This window comes from Meriones unguiculatus, chromosome 2 (genome assembly GCF_030254825.1).
Source record: "Meriones unguiculatus strain TT.TT164.6M chromosome 2, Bangor_MerUng_6.1, whole genome shotgun sequence".
NCBI classification, from domain to species: Eukaryota; Metazoa; Chordata; class Mammalia; order Rodentia; family Muridae; genus Meriones; species Meriones unguiculatus.
Genome location: NC_083350.1, coordinates 7,145,353 through 7,164,118, shown reverse-complemented (window position 1 = coordinate 7,164,118; position 18,766 = coordinate 7,145,353). Strand labels below are relative to the sequence as shown.

The following is an 18,766-nucleotide window of genomic DNA, read 5'->3' as shown; positions in this document are numbered from 1 at the left end:
CGGGCCGTGGGCGGGGCGCCGGAGGGGAGGCCCCGCTCCGCCGCCCCCTCTCCTCGGGCGCCCGCCCCCCGCCCCCGTCATGTGGAGCGGACGTCACACGCCCGCACTGTAACCCAAGAAGTGAAAGAGACGCGGACCCGCGAGCCCAACTTCGCACCGTAACAAAGGCTGGGGGGTCCGTGCGGGCCGAGGGGCGCGGGCCGTGGGGGAGGGGCGCGGGCGCGGGGAGGGCGGGGAGGGGCGGCGGCGAACTCGCGGGACGGAGGCGTGGGCGGGCGTGGGCGGGAGGGGTGGCCCGGCCGGGCGGGGGCTCTGCGGAGGCGCGGCGGGGCTCGGCGGCCCAGCGCGGCGGCCAGGCCAGGTAATTGCTTTCTATTTTAAACTTCACTTTGTTCTGCCGGAGGTGGGGTGGGGGGTGGAGGCGTCCCCCCTCCGGGGGGCGCTTATGTAAGTGTCCACACCTGAGTCGGGCCCTGCTTCTCCCGGGGGCGGATTTGGGGCGGGAGTGGCCGGTGGGTGCGGAGTGCCGGAGGGGGGTGGGGGGCTCCCGTGGGCTACGCGGAGACCCGGTCGGTGTCTGCGTGGCGAAGAGGCCCCGAGAGCGCGTGGGTCCTTTCTAGAAGCCCAGATGTGCCCTTGGGCTGGGGCGGGCCTTCCAGGGTGTCCATTGAGTAACAAAGGACCGAGGGCTTGGACCTCGGGTCCACTCGCGGTGCCCACTTAACCAGCAAGTCTCGGAAGGAACTTTAGACGGCGTCTTAATTAAAGGTACAGGAGAAAGTCACGTCCCGGTGAACCTACCATTAAGTCTTGAATGTTGATTAAATATAATTTAAAAATTGATGTGCTTTGCCCGCCGTAGGAGCAGAGTATAGAGGATCTTTCCAGATTACGTTTTAAACCTCCCTATTAATATGATTGGAGTATTTCGGTTTAGGAATGTGTTACTTTAAGGAACAAGGCATGCCTGCTATTTGACATGATATTCGCTACTGCCTGTACACAAGAGCCCATTTTTATCACTCCTTCATTTTCTCTTGCATTCTTCAGTTGTTGAGTCAAAGTAGCTTTTTTTTTTTTTAACACAGACCGGCAAGAATTAAATATACCACAGTACATGTTCTGCATGAATCTAAGGGTCCCTTCCCCTCCCCCCTCCCCCCCAGCAAAACTGGAGATGGAGTTGAGCTGCTCTGGTGTCAGGGCTATGAGTTGGGTCACTGGAGGGGACAGCCTTAGTTCCAGGAGAGTGACCCCATAGCCATCTGGAATGGGCTCTGGGATAAACTGAGCTCAGGAAGAGGCTCACAACTGTTTTGATAATCAAATTAAAATCCTGATGTGTTAAGATAAATACATGTCTAATATTTTTTTTAGTTCGTTAGGAGAACTTTGTTTTCTTACACTTGCTAATACGGAAGCCTTTGGAGTACATTAGCATTCTAAAACAGCAGCCACCCAGTGGGTCTGTAATAAAGCTAGTGGGCAAGCCTTTCCGATGGAAACAAAACAGCCCAGTGGCTGGCTCTGGCCGCTCACCGCTCCCAGCAGTGAGCAGAGAGAAGGGAATTTTCATTACTTGTGGTTCTGAGTTGTTAAAAACCTAATGTATGAAATCATCTTGGGGCCCCCAACTTTAACTTTGGTGTGTGTGACGGATACTAATTGCTGGTTTGTCCTCATGGTAGCTTGCTTCGGCAGCTTTTGAGCCATGTTATTTGTAAACACCTTATAGAGGCAACTAAGGTACCTTTAAAAAAATTCCCGGGGACGTTAAAAATCTTTCTTCCTCGTTAACTTCCCAGAGACACCGTGAAAGTGGATTGAGAGAAGACCCCTAAACGGGTCACACTGAGGCTTTACTTTCATAAATGAAAGTTTTAACTCCTCTTGCCTTAGCTGGTTCCTACCAGGAGATATTTGAGTTTTTATGAGTGGGCATTGATGTGATTAAGTTGAGCATCAATTGTGTGAAAGAGAAAAGGAGGTTCTTTAAGAATATTTTGAAGTGGGGACTGCTCTAACAGATGACTCCCAGTCTTCCAGTGGGGGAAGATGGCAGTGTACCCTGGCAACTTTAAGTGTTTAGTCATGGCTCCTTCTCGAAAAACCAGTCCAGGGTTTAAGGGGTTGTTGTAGGTTTCTGTGCATTCATACTCCAGGATATGTTTTGGCCTTATTCACAAGTTACCAGAAGGAATCTTTGAAAAAAGAATTTTGTGGGAGTGGCCTGGAGTGGGACTGGAGGTTGTGTGTAGAATTTCAGCGGCATTATACCTTAAGGCCATGGAAATCGGAGCCGAAATGTAAGCTGATTATGGCTGGGCAGTAGGGGAGGGAGCATGCCCGGCCTGAGTGCTTTCCTATTGTCATGCTGCTCCTTTAGAGGGTCGCCTGGTCAGCTCACTGTTTTGTTTCTTCCTCGACTTTCAATTTAGGAGAAAAGGACAGGTGTTAATTATGGCACTACAAGAAATAGTTTGCTTATACTATCACCAGGTTCACAACCAAAGCAAACATGGCTGTTACTTAAGTGCAGGGGCCATATCAGTTTTCAGTTGTTGTTCTTTTTTTTTTTTTTGGCTGGCCATATTTATCTCGAACAGAGTCCAAATTTTCCTTGGTGGTGCACGTGGATTTGTTCATAATTAATAGAACTCATGGAAGAAAAGAGAAACTTTAGGTAGGTATTTGCTGTATAAACTTTTGAACCTGGGGATATCATTACTTCCTCAAAAGCAGCTTACCCAGTGTTTCTGTGTTTCCGTGCTTGGGAAAAGCTATTCTGATATACCCCTTTTTAAAAATGCATCTCTTTGTTAGCGCCCTCCCCCGCACCCCAAAGTTCTGGAAAGAGCCGGGAAATCCCCTACACCCATCTTCCTGAGCATGCACCCTAGGAGCTGTGTTGTGAGTCCACCGGAGCTTTGCTTGGTGGTTCACTAGCTTCTCCAGGCTGCTTACAATTCGGCACCTTTGACCTTAGCTTCCAGAATTATTCACGTGGAAGCTTGCGGGACTAATTTCATTACTCCGTAGCTGGCAGGGCAGGCGAGCGACCCCTCTGGTGCTGCTGGGAACTGCATCTCCTCATGAGCTGCGTTTTCCCAGCAAGCCCAGCTTCAGGATGTGGGGCTGTTGTGAAGCCTGAGGAAGGAAGGAGGGGCTTTTGGAATCCGAAGCCGTGCACGCCCCTAGCTGAGAGGAGCGTGGAGATGCTGGGAGGAAGTTGTGAATGTGGACCCTGGGGATGCTCGGGGCCGTGGGTAGGGTTTGACTCTAGTCTGCTTTGCTGCGACTGCTGTGGCCTTCACTGTGGGGCCCTGATCCCAGCCTTTGCACCAGACTGCCTGGAGTTCGTGGCAGCCACCTGTTCAGGGTTTAGGGTATCAGGGAGCACATGAGGGGCAGCACCTGCCACGTTCAGACCCTGGCTCCCATCCGCCCTTCTTCCACCATCAGGGAGTTTTGCGGCAGTGGGAGGTAGGACCTTTTTTCCCCTCTGCTTGGGGAAGAGACACACAGAGAGGTACACACAGAGAGGGTGCGCTTGCCCTTCCCCTCCTCTCTTACCCAGGAGGGCAGGCAGGAGTCTTCTTGTCATTGGAAGCCTGCTATGATTATTTCAGAGTTTTCAAGAATTTTTGAAAATTACCAGAAACCCATTTTAAGAAAGGACTCATACCTAGTGTTTCTATTTATGGTAATTATTAATAAAATTAACCTTATGGAAGGAAGAGTGAAGGAAGACATTGACTGAATTTGGAATGTTTATCTGGGTCTTAAAAAGCCCGTCTACTTTAAAGCTAATTTTATTTCAAGGAGACGCACTTCGGGCATTTGACTGCATTCCTGGGTCTGTAAGTGTCCTGGCCTGTCTTTCAGGGTAAATGAGGTATATTTCTGAAGGACTGGTGAAAACTGGCAGTTGCAACTGCACGCCCTGCCTTCTTTATCCCCTGCATTTGCCTCCACGTGACCCTGGCAGCTGTGGCCTTCCCTGCCAGATTGAAAGCTGTCCCATGCACAACACATCGGAATTGTCAAGAAGTATAATTTTGTGCCCCAAACATGCCTTTAAAAGTAGTTTCTCAGGAAAGATCTGGCGTTTAATCTTCAGCCCAAATGGTCCTGGAAATTACTAAGCAGAGTAATTAGAACTAAAGCTATTTTTAGAAAGCAAACATATAAATATATGTTAAGTAACGAGTAAGATGCAAAACTGGAGAACAGGGAAAAGCTAATCTGAAAATCAGTTTCATCAGACACATCTCTCTGCTCTAGGATGTGTTCCTTCTGGGAAATTGTTTTTCTCTCCGTGTTTGTTTTGAGTCAGAAATTTAATGACATCGCTCCAGTGCGAACTCTTGCCATACACAATCTGAAATGGTGGCGTTCTGACTGTCTCCATGGAGGAGACAGGCCCATGTCGTACTGTTTTATTTCCAGGCATGGTTGAGCAGGTGTTTTACTCCTTCAGAACAGGTAGGCTTGTCTCTGGCTGCTCCTCACACCCTGGGGATCTGCTGATCCCTCCTGCTCGGTTAGAGATTGCAATCTGCTGTTAGCTTTGGGACCTAGAGGGAGACTCAGAAATGGAGGTGCTCTGATGAACCCAGATTTTTTTGTTAGTGGCCAGGCAGTAAGGTACCCTTCCCCCTCCACCCCCAGCATTCCTAGTACTTCAGAAATCCTTCTAATCAGCTCCACCTCCTCCCATGTGAAAGGGTAAGGGACAATTTGTTGAGGAATTTTTGTCCTTTGTTTCAGCAAAGGGCAACATGTGTGTGTCTTTGCCATATGGTTCTGTTTAACCTATATTGCATGAGCTGACTAGAGCTGTGCTGGACATTGATTTATTTTGGCATTCGAGAATGTTCTTTGAAATTGAGTACAGTTAGTGATGCATTGGAAGTTGTGCCCAGAGGTGGCTGCGGCTTTAGCAGCTTCTTCAGCTGGTATTTATGAGTGGTGAGCAAGGCTTGTGTTTATGGGAAATAGTTTGCCATTATGTATTGTGTGATTATGTGAATTCAGGAAAATCCAGAGTTAGAGTTAGAATGGTAAAGACTTTTCCTTGGGAGCAAGGCTGAAGATCCTGCTGGTCAGAAAAAGAATGTTTATACTTAAGTTCCCTATTATTCCTGTGATTTTTAACCTAGAGCTAAAAATGTGTTACTCTCCCCTTCGATACTCTTAAGGGCTTAGCTTCCCCCAGTCCCTGGAGGAGGAGGAGAAGTCAGGGCTGTTTTAGTCACAGCTTCCTGGTCTTCGTGATGATTTCATAGATACAGAGGTTCCTGGTTTTACTAGAGTTCTGAGCTGTTGTGGAATTATCTACACACATTGTTGAATTTTTTTTTTTTTTTTTTTTTTTTGTGACAGTTTTGTCTGCACCCTGGGGATTTTTGGTTAGACTGCGTTTAATTCACAAGGGTAGGTTTTCATGCTGAGGTCCAGGAGGGGGCGTCACCATGCCCTGTCATACTGACCTCCTCCATTCCTGAGGGATGTGTGTGGCTGTGGCCTCCGTGCCTCTGGACTCTGCTGTCTTTTCAGATGGCCTCATTAGCCTTCGTCTTCCCGCTTTTCCTGTTTGAAGGAAAGAAGTAAACAAACAAGCTTATGTGTGTCTGCAGCCGTGTTCTGTGGACTCTGCGGCCGAGCACTGCCCAGAGTTTGAACAGTGTAACTGTGGCTTGCCTTGCACATGAATTTCACTGAGAGGCTCAGGGATGCAGTGTTTGGTACCAGTGTGGGAAAGCACCATCATTCATTGGTAATTATATTTTCCCAGGTTCAGATGGATTGTTCTAACTGTAGTAGTACTTAACCATGTCCTTAGCATGACGTCAGTGTTCTTTGTTGGAGAAGTCCTGGGCGTGAGGCCACAGTGGTCACTGGGAAGAGAACTGCACATAACCCAGGCACCCAGTTGTCTTCCTTTTCGCAGAAATGACTTTTTACTTTAAAACATAATTAAGAGGTGAGAAAGATGGTCTTGTTCCTAAAACTGACAGTAAGTGCTTTCCCGTTGTGTGAGCACTCACCATAGCAACACAAACTTGGGGCCGGTTTCAGAGAATCATGGGATTAGTGGTAGGATTAAAATTAGCCTCAGTAAACTGCCCTGGTGACAGAAAAGAGCAGTATGTTAATGGCTTTACTGGTAGATGGGCTTATCACTTGTCTTCTGGGCTGGTAGAAGATTATAGGCTGTCCTTCGTGTCAGCGGAGGAAGTGCTTGGAGTTTCATTGGAATTTGGGATCTCACTGTGCAGAGTGTGTTTCTGTTGCACAAGCAGGGGCCTCTGGAACCTGTGGTGTAGCCCTTCAGTCCTGTGGTCTGGGAGCACGGTCACCCGGTTTAGAAAGTGCGCTAGGTCTTTTGGCCCAGAGAGGCTTCCTTAGGTGCTCACATGGGGTGGGTTGTAGTTAGTCCTTCTGCAGCTCAGAGGATGGAAGGTGAGTGTCTTGACACTGAGTTGTGCTTCAGCTCGCCCTGTAGTGAGTTACCAACTATGCAGGCTAGTGTGACTTCGGTGTGGCCTCGCTTTTCTCCGTTTCTTTTTCTCTCTCCTTCCCTCTATCCCTCCTTCCTTCCCATCATTCCTGTTTTGTTTTGGGACTAGGCCTCACTGTGTACAAGCATAGTGCTTTTAAGATCATTTGCGTTGCTTTGTGTTATTTCTGTTTGGACTTTACTGTATTTAGGTGGCTGAGAGGTGACTTTTGGGTGAACGTGGGTTTCCATAGGTGCTGAAATGCAGGAAAATCTGGTCACTCGGCCAAGGCCACAGATGGGGTGGGGCTTGGCTTGGGTGCTTAGCACCAGGTTGCTTTTCTTTCCAGGATATTGGCACTGAACACTCTGAGCTAGGAGAGCTCAAAGTCTGCCTAGAGGCAGCTAAGTAGTCTGTTGAGTCAGCACCGAGCTGGCAAATGATCAGTTACTAAGCAGGGTTGGTAGAGAGCCCCTCAGCTCACCTGTGGCGCTTAGTGCTCTCTCCACACAGTAAAAAAGTGTTGAGTCAATGTTTGCATCTCCACAGAGAAGTGTTTGTGTAAGATCTGGGCCAGTTGTCACCCTCTGAAGCCACTGCAGCCTGCAGTCCAGGAGGAAGCAGAAGGCCCGGCATCCTAGCCAGCCAGCTCTCAGCATAGTTTCCAGGCCGGCGCTGTGGGCAAAGGCATACGTTTTTCAAGGAAACGCAGTGGTAGCTATCAATACCACGAGCTCTGTGTGTGTGTGTTTGTGTGTGTTCAGGTGAGTGTGTACACACGTGCATTCGGGTATTTATGAACGTTGAGCTCATTGATTAGTGAGCCAGGCTGTCCACTCAGCTCCAAGAATCTGTCTGTGTCCGTCTACCCAGCATTGGGGTTGCAAACATGAACAATTGTGCCCAGTTTTTATGTAGGTGTTCAGGATCTGAACTCGGGTCCTCATGTGTATGGCAAGCACTTTACCAGCTGTGCCGTCTCCAGGCCTCATTTCCCACCAGCACTGAGATGGAACCCTGGGCTCCTTTCATTCGCTACAGCTCTGGGCTGATGTGTATTTCCAGCTAGAAACATCATATTTTGTAAGAGCAAGTTATTGGCGTGAAAATCTAGCAAATGGAGTCAGAAGATTAGGGGAGGGGTCAATAGCCAGTGGCCATTCTTTTGTACAGCTACAGCCCTGTGACCCAAGCCACGAGCCAGGAACAGTCCTAGCTGGTGTCCTCAGGTGGGGAACAGGTGAACAGGGCATGAAGGTGCCAGCAAAGAGGTCTGGGTGGGGGCCAGCTGGCAAGGCATGTACCAGGGCTGGCATGGATGGAGAGCTACACACAAGCAAGGTAGCAGGATCGGAGACATGTGACAGGACGGAGCAGAGGCCAGATGGCACTTAAGCCGAGTAACCAGCATTCTAGCCCACTGCACTGGAGGGTCTTTGTCCTGTGTGCCTGGGGATGGCCGGGTGGGCCGCCTGTGACCATTAATGACTTTTTCTCACTCCTAGTCATCACTCCTCAGTCCTCCATAGGCCAGCGCTGGTTAGTGTCCTATTGCTAAAGAAGCACAAAACCTGACCTTTCCTGTGGGGTTACTCCAAGCAGACACAGACAGCCATTGTAGGTTTTCTCTGGAAGGAGAATGGATGTCTAGATTGACTCCAAACTCAGGGCAATGATCGATGTCTGAAGAGGATGGTGTTTCATTGTCTGCCTGAAGCTATGTACTTAGCAATTTTATCATTTATTTAACTATGTGTGTGTTTGTGTGGGTATGTGTGTATGGTTGAGGGTGCCAATGGAAGCCAGAAGATGGTGTTGGAACCCCTGAGTTGGAGTGATAGGTGGTTATGAGCCACTTGACAAAAACTGGGGATTGAACTTGGGTCCTCTAAAAGAGCAGCAAGTACTCTTAACTGCCGGGCCATCTCTCCAGCCTGCTTGTTTGTTTGTTTGTTTGTTTGTATGGAGGTCAGAGGACAAGTTGCAGGAAATAGTACTTGGGTCCTGGGGACCATCTTTGGCAAACACATTTACCTCCTGAGCCGTTTTGCTGGTCTTACATTGGATAATTTTGCTGACTTCCTAAGAACATCTCAAAATATGTTATGGCCATTGTCAGCTGAGAGCAGCCTTAGTGTCACTCCAGGGTGCTTCTTCCTGTAGATGCTGGCTGAGAGAGTTGTGGGCTCGGCTGGGTTTCTGGTGATTGGAATCGCATTATTTTTACATTGGTGTTATCAGGTTTTTGTTTGTTTATATCTGTTGCCATTAACGGTTGAGACCACTTAAGATCACACATTCACTGTCATAAAACACAAATAAGATGCAGGACATGGAGTAATTAATTGGTCATGATGGTGGGATTGAAGGTCACACATGCAGACCTCAAGACTCCCTCCAGGGGGACATGTAAGCCAGAATTTAGGGTCAGAGCTTTCTGGCAACCAAAATAAAAAGCACAACATGACGATTTATATGTTGCATTAACTGTTCTGGAAACCCACATGGGTTCTTCCTGGAGAGAGCGTTCCATTTCAGTGTGGCACAGGGCACTCTCACGTAGGCTCTGACGCTCCGTGGCTGCGTCAAGGCAGATGCGTAGAGGTTTTCCAAGGTAGTTCCTTCTGGCTACTTAGATACCAGAAAGTGGAGGTCAGAGCAAAATAGAGCGCCCTACTATACAGGGCTGCTGACTAGTTACTGACTGTGTGTGCGCCGAGGATAGTGTGGGCCACGGCACATGCATGGAGGTCAGAGAGCAGATTGGGGGGCCGGTTTTCCCCGTCCATCACGTGGGTCCTGGGGATTGAACTCAGGTCGGCAGACTTTGTGGCAAGCACCTGCTGGCTGAATTTTCCTGCTGGCCCTTTTACTGATTATTTATTACACGCTTAAATCGGTGGAAGCCTGGATAACCTGTCCCCCAGATGCGTCTGTGTCCTTTCATGGACCGGTCGTCAGGTGGCTGCTCTGAACAAGCCACTGCTGTGTGTTGCTTGTGTATTATTTAATATTCAGAACAGCCCTGGGAAGTTGGCGGTCATTTCTGCCTTTTTTCCCACGGAGACAATGGAAACTAGAACCCTTAATGAAGCTCATAGCTGGTGGCCTCTCTGGGCAGGTGACCTCTTTGGGCAGATGCCCTTGGTTTGTGACCCCTTACCCCCAAGCCTGTTGAAATTATTGTAGAATTGATTTCCATCTTGGTCTGAGCCATTTGAAATAGGAGCACTTTGGGAGTTATGGCCCACACCCCATCCCTACAGGTGAATTCTCCACAGGAGTGTGGAGACACTCAGAGTCTGGCTGGTGGTCACGTCCTCTATGTCCTCAGTCCTATGCGACTTGTTCCTAAAATAAGCATGAGCCTTGAGTAGCTACCAGCAATGAGGACCTGGGGAGCTCTAGCCATCTGGGGCCCTTGGTTGAGTCTGTGTCCTTCTGTCCTAGCGGCCACATACCCCAGGTGGCTGGTAGGAAGCTTTGAAACTCATCCCCCCTCGTGGGACACCCTCCTCCAGTCTGTAGGCGCTCATCGCTTTCCCTCCCTTCTCTGCCTTCCTCCCTCCTTTTCATTCTTTGTGTGTGAGCAGGTGCATTTGTGGTGTGTGTGTGTGTGTGTGTGTATGTGTGTGTATGTATGTATGTGCATGCGAGTGCTCCTGTTGTGTGTCTTTCACTGAACCTGGAGCTAGGCTGGAGAGTCCCATTGATCCTCTTGTCTTCACCGCCCACACAGGGTATTGGGGTTATAGGCACGGGTAGTCATGCCTTGATTTTCTTTTCTTTTCTTTACACGTTAGGAGTTTGAACTTGGGTCCTTATGCTTTCTTTCCAAGCAAGCGCATGCTTAGCCACTGAGCCATCTCCCCAGCTCAGCACGTTTTCTAGAGAGGCCTTTTGGGCCAGGGGAAGACGTCTCTGTTTCCTTGGCCCTGGGGCTCCAACACTGTAGAGCCCATGTCTACCATAAAGAAGCCCTTTGCTGTACATGCTTGAGATTTGGATTTCATATGATTTGATGTGTCACACAATATTGCTTTGCTATCTTCTCCCCAACCATCACACATGTCAAAGCTGCTCTTAGGCCAGAGGCTATTTAGAAGTAGGCCTCAGAGTTTGGTCAGCTTGGTTGCTCTCTGTGGACAGCTTGCTACTCATTAAGATAGAATGCTAACAATCACACTGAAGAGAAGTGGGTAAAATTAATGATTTTTTTAAAAAAAATTAATGTATTCAAAATGTTTCTTAAACATCTAAGTGAGGGCCTGGAAGACGGCTCAGTGGCAAGGGCTTCACTAAGCCTGCGTTGGAGCCTCAGCAGCCATTTGGTGGAAGGAGAGAACCAGTTTCTGTTGGTTGCTCTCATTATTGGAAGGGATGGTACAGACACCAGGGTGTCCCCGTTTGCTGGGAGGTGTTGTGTGTTCAACTGGGTGCCCTTGAGCTGTCCTTGAGTGCCCATCTCCCATGATCGGAGTGTTGTCTTCTGTATTCAGAGACCCGGAAGCACCCTGGATCTTCAGAGGGTTACCATATACTAAGCTGCTAGATTGAGGAGTCCTCAGGGTGATTTTGCAGTTGGAAGTGAATTAGTTTTTATTGCATATGTTGCCTGAAGAAGATATGGATCAGAGGTGGGTATGTGTTCTCTACCATCTAGTGATGGTTTAGCACCCAGTTTAGTACAAACTGTGTATGGTGACTCAGTTACCATTCATAGGTTTAAAGATGGTACTTAGCTGGCTGGTTAGCCCAGTTGGTTAGCGTGTGGTACTAATGAAATTGGTACTTGTTTAAAAAAGTAGAAAAATGTGACCTCACTCAGTGGAGTAGATGCTATTTATACATTAAACTTGTTTCTTCCTTATTTGATGCAATTTTGAGACTCTCACACCACAAACACATTCAGAACACTGATAAGCGTTGTCTGGGCTAGAGGTAGACCAGATGGAAACCACAGCGAGGGTTCATCTACTTCTTCATGAAACAATGTCCTGGTGGAAGATGAGCAGGCTCTCCCCCCGCCAGGGTCAGAAGAGCTCAGCAGGCTTTTCCCCATTGGGGCCTGCCTGCTGGAAGCGTGGCTGTTGAATTCGAAGCTGGTATGCTCTCGATGGTAAAGTATGAGGTACGTTTGAGGGTTAGCTTAGGACATGCCCTGGGGGAGGCAGAGGACCAGGGGACAGTCTTCTGTAGACGGGACATGGCACTGTCAGATTAATGGCAACAGCTGTGTCCAGGTAATAGTGTGCTGAGGAGGAATCCTCTGGAGAGGACTGAGGCAGATGGTCAGAGAGAACCGAGAACGGAAGCCGCCTGGGTGCCTGACTCCACTGCCCTGGGGAGGGGCGTGCTAAGGAAGCAGGGCTCTCCTCCTTCCAGTCTGGTTCCGAGTATCGTGTCATTACGCCTGAGCTGCTGGGAGGGAATGAAATAGAGGGATAGGGGGAAGGGATGGGGCTTAGGAGGAAAAGGAGCAGAGAGTCATTTAGGAAGCCCTGCGGGGTGGGTGCACGCTCCTGCTGGCTCCTTGGGGGCACGGAGCAAAAACTCTGGTGGTTTTCAGGCTCTCCGGTTTGGTTAATACAGTTTTATCCCATTTTCAAGGCAAAATGTGAGTTACTTCCTGGTTCTGGGACTGTGCCCTGTCCTTGGACTCTTTAGGTTACCAGTTCTTCGCGCTTGTAAATGCAGATGTTCTGATCAGCAGGTTTATTATTTTGACTGAGGGTCAAGTTCCGTTCCTGGCTGTATCAATCCGTGCAGTGCTTGTTTTGATAAGTGGAATGCCGTTGAAACGGCCTGGAGCTCTGTTCATTGTCTCCTAGAAGAGTGCTATCAGTGTTCAGAAAACTTGCTAGGTTTTTAAACATGAGACTGGCCTGTGCCCAGGTGGGGTCGCCAAGGCCAAGTGTCATGGAGGACAGAAAATGCTGGTGGAGTCAGGGCACGTTCCTGTAAGGGAAGACCGTTTCCTGGGGGTCCTCGCTGGACAGCGGGTGGACGTTGTTTGGTTACTCCCTGGGTTCTGAGATCCCCCAGTCTCTGTGACTTTAGGCGTCATCCTGGGTTCTGGTCTTGAGAATGATTTAAATCTCCAGAGCCAGCCACCCCGTTGGCTGCATAGCTGGGGGCTCAAGAGCTCAGGCTGTTTCTAAGCAGTCATGTGAAATTTACGGTTATTCAGTTGCCGTAGGATCTGCTGGTCAGACGGGACGTCAACATCATCATAAATTAAAGTGTTCTGATGATAACATCCCTTTCTTAGACAAACCCTGACTGGTTTTGGAGGGTGAGTGGAAAATAGGGCTGTAGGCTTGCAGTTAATCACTCGGGGCAGAATTCTTTCATATCCATTTGAAAGGCACTTTGTTGAATACACTTTAAGATGTCTGCGTTGGAGCTTAGAAAATGGGCTCTTGTCCTATTTTTGAGTGAAAGGAATTGTGCTAGCTGAGAGGGAGCAGGGCCATGTCCTCAGAAGGCTGCGATGTAGACTTTGTCTCTTCCATGTAATGTCTGTGCCTGGCACAAGGCGATTCCGACGCTGTTGTCTGGGGGAAGTCGTTGAAGCTACATGTGTGTTTTATTTGCTGAGGCAGACTGACTGACTGACAGCTGTACACAAGGTCTTACTGCTTGAGGGCTTAGCCATAGCCTTCACTTTGAAGACACACACAGAAATACTCAGACGTTAAGGTCGGTGAGGTTTGCAGGATGCAGGAGATCCTTGCCTGTGTGAGCAACACTGGTTGTAGCAGCCGCTGCAGCCTTGGTTCCACCCACACATTGTTTTCATAATTAAAAGATTATTTTATGTATATGAGTGTTTGCCTGCATGTATGTGTGTGTACCTGCACATGGCCAGTGGACGCCATTGGCTCTCTTGGACCTGCATTTACAGATGGTTGTGAGCCACCATGTGGGTGCTGGGAACTGAATTTGAGTCCTCCAAGAGCAGCAAAGGTTTTCAAATGGTGAAACACCAGCCCCTCTTTTATTATTTAAAATTATCATTTCATGTGTAAGTATGGATGTTTTGACTACCTTTATGTCTGTGTATCATGTGTGTGCAGTACCCATGAAGACCAGCAGAGGGCATTGGATCCCCAGGAACTGGAATTGCAGAACCTTGTGAGCCAACATGTGGGTCCTGGGAATCGAACTCAGATCCTCTGCAAGAACCACCAGTGTTCTTAATCACTAAGCCATCTCTCTAGCCCTCTAGCATCTGTCTTCATAATTCAATTATAGTCAAATACTTGGGGTGTTAATGCTCCATGCCCAAATTAAGTGATTTTTTTTTTCTTGTCTTTTCTTTGTTTGTTTTTTCAGTTTTTCGAGACAGGGTTTCTCTGTGTAGCCCTGACTCTCCTGGAACTCACTCTGTAGACCAGGCTGGCCTTGAACTCAAAGATCCACCTTCTTTTGCCTCCCGAGTGCTAAATGATTTATTTCCAAGGCGTATATAAAATGTGTTATTGATGATAACAATGTCAGTATCTTTGTTGGATATTTATAAATTAAAGGGGAGATGGCATTTGGAGGAAAAAATATTCGACATTGTACAACATGGGTATAATTTTATGTGAGCTCTATGTATTGGCTTCTGTAAACTCTGATGGGCATTTGACTATATTAGCATACTTAAGTATGAAAATTTTCCACGTTTTCAGTATCACAAATTCAAGTGGAATCATGTTGTATGAGTTTTTCTACAACTAAAGTTTTAAAATTAAGAACTTTCTCTCCACATACACATTAGTATGTGCATGCATACATGTTGTGTGGCGTGTGTGTGCACGTGTGTGCAGGTACATTTGCATGCACAGCCGAAGAGAACATTAGGCGGCTCTTCTTCTGCATAGTTTTCCATCTTCTTGAGACAAAGTCTAACTGAGGTGACCAACTCGGCTGTCCGGCCAGCGAGCTCTGGGATCTGCTTGTCTCTGCCCTCCCCATACTGAGGGTATAGGCATTCTGTAGTCATTCATAGCTTTTATGTGGGTGCTGGGGATTTGAACTTAGGCACCTCTTGATTTCATAGCACATGCTGTTACCCGCTGAGATCTTCTCATTCTCTGGAACTGTTTGTAACATGAGAACATTAAGGCAGCGCGGATCACAGTCCCGTGTTCGCACCCACGTGAGCATGCTCAGTGCCCTGTGTGTGAAGAGCACGGACTACTTGGGTGGCCTGGACCACAGGCATCCCACAGGGAGTGCTGGGCCCACCAGCCCCATGCCCGAGTTTGTTGTGTCTGTGGGTGGACAGACTCCCACCTGTTGCCTCCAGGCTGTCTAGCATGCAGGGGACTTTCTGTGTATACCCTTGTATGTTCCCCAAGGTGTGCTGTTTGGAGCCAAGGGTCATTTAAATGGGTTGCTATCACCAGACTTCAAGACAAAGGTACCCTGTGGTGTGGGTCACGCCCTGTCAGAGAAGTCTGATAGCTTTCTCAGTGATGTTTTCTGTCTTTTAAATCTTGGCCAGCCTGAAATACCATTGCATTTGATGATGATAAGGATTTCTTTAGTGTTTGCATATCATTTTGTTTTTCTTGGAAATCTCCTGTTTGTTTATTTAGTAAGTATTTCTACCAACAATTGGGGATTTTGCTTCACAAGAACTAGCCATTTCATACATGTTCAGAGTATCTTTATGGAACATATTTAAATTTATCTTTGTATGTGTTTTTGTGCATGAGTGTGTGCATATATATATATATATATATATATATATAGTGTGTGTGTGTGTGTGTTTGTGTGTGTGTGTGTGTACACTCCTGCCTGCAGAGGCCAGAAGAAGGCATCAAATCCTCTGGAGTTGGAATTACAGGCGGTTGTGAATTTAGCAGTGTGTGTGCTGGGAACCCAACCTGGATTCCCTCCAAGAGCATAGTGTGTTCTTATGTGCCGAGCCCCCGTGCAGCCTCTGTTCTGTCCTTTGAGGCAGGAGCGCTCCAGCTCACCGTCCTCCTTCCTGCCTGCCTCAGCTCTCATGCGGGTGTCACCATGGCCGCTGTGCTCTCTTACTGCGGGGAGGCCGATAGACTCCCCCTCCTGCCTGTGTGCTCCCTTGGGGTCGTTAGGGTTAGTAGTTGATTTCAGCCGTCCACTTTGCTGTCTGGTCCATTGTTACGAAGTGTCCCTTGGTTTTCTTTCTCTGTGGGTTATCCTTGGGTATTTATTTTGCTGTCGGCATCTGATGTCTAACCTGGGCACCTAGCCTCCTCTGTAAGTATGGGAGTTGAGAAATGCTGTTTTGGGAGAACTGGTTGACTTTTTGCCCCAAATGTGGGGAGCCCATGGGGGCCCCTGCCCAGACTCTGGTGTTTGGTTGTTACGTGTTAAGTAGAGGAAACATGAGTGTCCTTCCAGGCCTTGTATTTCTTACTTTTGCACGCCATCCAGGTTTATGAGCGATTCACCACATTTCTTGGGTCTTTTCTCCCTGTTGCTTTTTCTACGTGTTTGTGAGCGTGCTCCGAGTTTTATTCTCTTAGAGCAGTGGTGTCTTCACACCTCACAGTTGTATGATTTAGTTTGTGCTGTTTTGGTAACTAGGCATTAGGCATTAGCGCCCCCTCCCTCTCCCTTCAGTGCGAAACCAGGGCCTTGAGCCTGTAGACAAGGCTCTGCTTCAGGGCTGCCCTCCGGCCTGATTACCCTCCAAATGACATTGTAATTTTCACTGTTGGGTTTTGCTTTCTTGGGTATGTTTTTATCTACTATTTTTGTTGAACTGTTTAGAGGTCTTTAATTTTAGGAATGTCTTAGCATTTAATGCTATTGTGCATTGTTTTTTTGAGTTTACTTAACACTTATTTCTAAAGCAGATTTACTTGACTGTTCCTTCATTCCTTTCCCTTTCTTTCCTTTTGGAAGGCTGCCGTCTTCCTAACCACGCCTCCTTGAGTGACTGTCCCCTTATTTTTATCAGTGTGTCTTGTCATTGCCCCCTGCCCCCTGTTTACACCCGTAACTGTGGAACCCTTGCCTGTGCCTGTTCACTCCTCATCTGTCAGATGACTCCTGCTGCTGCGGCCGAGTGTCCTCTGCTGTCCACGGGTCCTCACCTCCACACTGCTCTGTGGTCTCCTCTTGGTAGTGGCTGTCCTGTGGTCCTGTGGATTGGTGTTTTGTGCATTGTGTAGGTTTGTTTGAGGAGTGTGGGGGTTGAGTGTCTGTTTCCTGGATGGTTAGGGGTGTTGGACTAGTTCTGGTTCTGCTCCCTCCTTTGTGACTACAGCAGGGATAAGTTTTTTTTCACCTTGAGCCTTTTATGATTTATCCTTTTTGTCTGGCCAGATTACCTTTTCCAGTAGGCTTGCAGTTTCTGGGGTAGGGAATGGTTTTAGGTGGGATTCCAAGTGACAGGAGATTGGCTGGAGCTCTGGAGAGGAAAGGAAGTGTGAGTCTGCTGGAGGCTAGAGGGATGTCAACACCCATGTGTGTTCATGTGTGTACACAGATGCCCATGGCAATGCACTTTATTTCTCGCGAAGAACACTGCTAGCTTGGAAGATACATTCTGATCAGTTAGCTAACACAGGAACCCTCAGGGAAGGCATGCAAAGGGAAAGGACCGGACATTAGTCAGTCAGTCTTACCCTCCGGAATCAGCCAGGCGCAGACACGGACTTATATGTAAGGCGCCTGTGTCAGGACTCCCAGGTAGTAAGAAGTTGAGTGTGCCCAGCCAAGGGTAGTTGTTACATGTGAGCAAAAATCCAGTGGATTGGGGCTAGAGAGGTGGCTCAGTGGTTAAGAGCACTTGCTGCTCTTTCAGATGATCTGGGTTTGGATCCAGAACCCACATCAGGTGGTTCACAACAGTCTGTGACTCCAGCTCCAAAGACTGGCCACCTCTTGGCCTCCATGTGTGTCTGGACTCAACTGCACCCTGCCCCCATTAAAAAATGGATCTTTCTTGATTCTTTGTTATTTTTGTTTTTTGCTTTGTTTTTGAGACAGGGTTTCTCTGTGTAGCCTTGGCTGTCCTAGAATTGCTTTGTAGACCAGGCTGGCCTCAGACTCACAGAGATCTGCCTGCCTCTGCCTCCCAGAGTGCTAGTGTTACAGGCCTTTGTCACTGCTCCCAGCAAAAAAGTAAATCTTAAGAAGCAGTGATTAGTTGGTCGTGATAGCGCACGCCTGTAATCCTACCAATCTGCGAAGCAGACACAGGTGGATCTCTATGCGTTTGAGGCCAGCTTGGTCTACAGAGTGAGTCAAGGACAGCTGAAGCTATACAGAAAATCCCTATCTCCATCCCCCATCCCCCCAAAAAGAAGCAGTGATTAATAAGCTGCATCCATATTTAAAAATACACTGTTAACTGGGTGATACCTTACAAATTTAGTTCATGCTTTAGTTCATGTAGATTCCTGGGGGATGTATGTATAATAGAACTTTACATGAGATCAAGCATTTAAAATTCTTGTTTTATACTTTTATTGTGATAAATGTACAACTCAATGCCTGCTTTTAAAATGGTTATGAGTATTGGTTATGAGATGAAGTGACTGTGCCTGATCTCCAGGACAGTGGCTTCACTTTCAGGGTTCTAGGGTTTCTAATGGAAGAAGACAAAATTGGAAAACGTTGAATTACATTTTCAAAAATGTTGAAGAGTCCAGTAAGAAAATCAAAGTGTTTGTTTGTGGCCTTGGCTGTCCTGGACTCACTTTGTAGACCAGGCTGCCCTCGAACTCACAGAGATGTGCCTCCTCTGCCTCCCAGAGTGCTGGGATTACAGGTGTGCGCCACCACGTTGGGCAAGACCGAAGTTACCCAAAGTTTCGCTCCTCTGAAAGCGAGTCCTTTTCTCATACCAGCCCAGTAGTTTCCCATTTTTTTCTTCTATTGAGAGAACACACTTACCCCTTCCCCAGGCAGCAGTGGAAACTGTTACCAGGTGTTTAGTCATTTCAGAGGAGAAGGGCAAGATTGTAGGTGTGAGTTTCGTGTGGGCAGCTGTGTGGCAGCCACAGACCTGCACACCCCTCGGACCCGCACACCCCGCAGACCCGCACACCCCACCCCGCGGACCCGCACACCCCGCGGACCTGCACACCCCGCCATCTCCGCTGAAGCCCTGGACTGATGAAAATGGAACCGTGTGCTTTCTGCAGCCCCATGAGGAGCAGCACAGCAGACGCTTTAAGAAGTGGTAGTTTGGTGTAATTTTGGCCTGATGATTCACCCTGCTGTCAGTTCACTAATCTCACGTTTGTTGGGAAAAGGCAGAGAGTGTG

The 18,766-nt window shown here is 48.1% G+C and overlaps 1 protein-coding gene across 8 annotated transcripts in view; it reads left to right on the top strand.

The window, feature by feature from the left end:
* Window positions 1-18,766, top strand: part of Znf516 (zinc finger protein 516) — an 86,853-nt gene that overhangs the window by 3,717 nt on the left and 64,370 nt on the right. For 4 of the 8 annotated variants that reach the window (XM_021656430.2, XM_021656425.2, XM_021656429.2 and 1 more), the window contains exon 1: window positions 75-175. The exons of 3 other annotated variants lie outside the window; for them this stretch is intronic. The gene's annotated coding sequence lies outside the window, so the exon portion shown is untranslated. Of the gene's footprint in view, window positions 1-74; window positions 176-287; window positions 362-18,766 lie in introns of those variants that run through there. One more of the 8 variants, XM_060376984.1, reaches the window with a different exon arrangement.